A 2,408-nucleotide genomic window follows, 5' to 3' on the forward strand; every position below is an offset into this window, starting at 1 on the left:
CTCCGCCTGAATTCAGTTCTGTCCGAGAGTCATAGAATGAAGAAACCGAGTGAAAACCCATTTCTCAAAATAAATTATAGTAGCTGTTTTTTATTTTGTTTATTATGCTCGCCAGTGACATCTAAAAATTACAATAAAATCAAACATTACCACCTTTAATCTGATCATCACAAGTTGTTGTAAAAATCACTGTTGACGCCAGATTAAAAGTAGAAACGTTTGATTAAATTTTATTGTAAATTTTGGGTAACACTGGCGAGCATAATAAACAAAATAAACAAACAACTACTATAATTGTATTTTGAGAAATGGGTTCTCCCTCGGCTTCTTCATTCTATGACTCGGACTGAATTGAGGCGGAACCCTGCCGCCTATCCTTTGTTATTTTTGCTCCGTCTCGCTGTACCGAGATGACGGAGAGATGGAGGCGTTTTCAACTCACGAGCAAAGTGTCGGACAGGCCTGTGGTCTAACATATTTCCATACTTCCATGGCAGATAACTTCTCTGTTAACGATTCATTGAAGAATAAATGTCAATGCGTGGTTTAAATTTAAAACGGAAAGTTAAAGGGTATACACCACGCAAGATATTAGTAACTGATATTTTATATTTCAAATAATAATTAAATAAACGTTACGGCCTTAAATTAGGCCATCTTCAGTAGCACAATAATTCTTAACATAATTTAACGCATTAGTACAACGTAAAAGCCGTAAATTTGAGTTTTAACGTTATACTGTGTTTAACTTATTAATTACGCAGGAAACGTTTGTTACAAATTGATTATCTATGAATAAAAGTGAGTTCCCCTAATAAATACTGATGATAGACAAAAGTGTCCAGTTATATGATCCAGAGGAATGAATGCCTATTATTATAATCAATCCGATAGTTCAAACGTTCGTCATTAATAGTAAATTGCACACAAAATTTTCAAATTGTAGCATGAATGTTTTTAAATAAATTACAATAATTCATGAGTCAAGTTATATAATAAATATAATACCTGTGTGTTGCCGGCGGCGGGAGCCTTCGATCAGGTTCCCCCGTTAACGATAATTATGACTATTTAATTTTGGTGCCGGGTTCGCTCGGACGCTTCGACGGAGCCCTCTCGACCCGTCGCTCTCCAGATTCGACTTTTGTCGCGCGAACTCGAACGGCTCGCGGCTTTGATTTTGGAAGCGATAACGCGATTCGCCGATAACATCGGCCCAGCAACGAGCGACGAATCAGGGGGTAACACACCAAGTACGACGAGAGCCTTTTTTCTGTGTCGAAAGACTCCCGTCGTCATCGGCACACAAACTCTCGCTCTCGACGTCGACATTGATCGAAAGTCAAATCAACAAAGATTCGAATCGAAGAAGTTTCTCGAGCGATCTCGACGGCCGCACGAATTAACGCTCTAATTCTGAACATACCGTCCGCCTCGTATACGCCGGATACGAAATACAGCAAAAGACGTGGCGAGATCGAAGGTACTCTCGCTTAGTCGCAGTGTGAGCTAAGGAACGCAAAGAGCGACAGTGATTGACGCTAGCCGAATAAAGAATTTTAAATGACCTTATAGGTAGGGACGAAAACACAATAAAGTAATTAACGCTAACAACAATAAAGTAATTAACGCTGTACAACACGTCTTAACTCGCTCTAGAAGTAGGGGCAAAATACAATCCATCCGTCGGTTTCGCTTGTTCCACGAATAAGATAGCCGACGCGACATAAGCCTAAAGTAATATAACGAACAGAATTAAACTGGAATTTCAATGAGTACAATCGTTAACGTATTACAAAGTATGTATATAATTAAACTTGATATATTGAACGTTTTATACGTGATACGTACAAACTAAGCGCGCGATGCTGACAAGGATCGGCGCAAAACAAAACAAAAGAAAACAAACAAGAAGGAGAAAGGGCGATCAGTCGCTTTCTGACGCCGACGCTTTACAATTTATAGACAACTTGTACAGTTGCGTTATAGGTCGCTTCAGTAGAGAACGCGCAGTGCGTATCGTAACCACCCGGACGAGTCCGTCGGACCCGGGATGAACCTGCTGGATTCTCGCGAGTTCCCATTTGCTCGGAGGGAGCAAAGGGTTCTTTACGATGACGAGATCACCGACTTCTAAATTAGGCGCGGCGTCTCGCCACTTGGTTCTCGTCTGAAGCGACAACAAATAATCCTGCGACCAGGCACGCCAGAATTGCTCCCTCATGGAGCTCACTAGCTGCCAGCGGGAAAGGCGGTCCGGGTTGATCTCGAGCACGGACTCCTACGGAACCGCGATTATCGGACGCCCTATCAAGAAGTGTCCGGGCGTGAGCGCGGACATGTCGCTGGGGTCGTCGCTGAGAGCAGCCATCGAGCGCGAGTTCAAGCAGGCTTCTATCGGGTGCTGC

This window comes from Trachymyrmex cornetzi, unplaced genomic scaffold, assembly GCF_001594075.2.
Source record: "Trachymyrmex cornetzi isolate Tcor2-1 unplaced genomic scaffold, Tcor1.1 scaffold680, whole genome shotgun sequence".
Taxonomy (NCBI): Eukaryota; Metazoa; Arthropoda; class Insecta; order Hymenoptera; family Formicidae; genus Trachymyrmex; species Trachymyrmex cornetzi.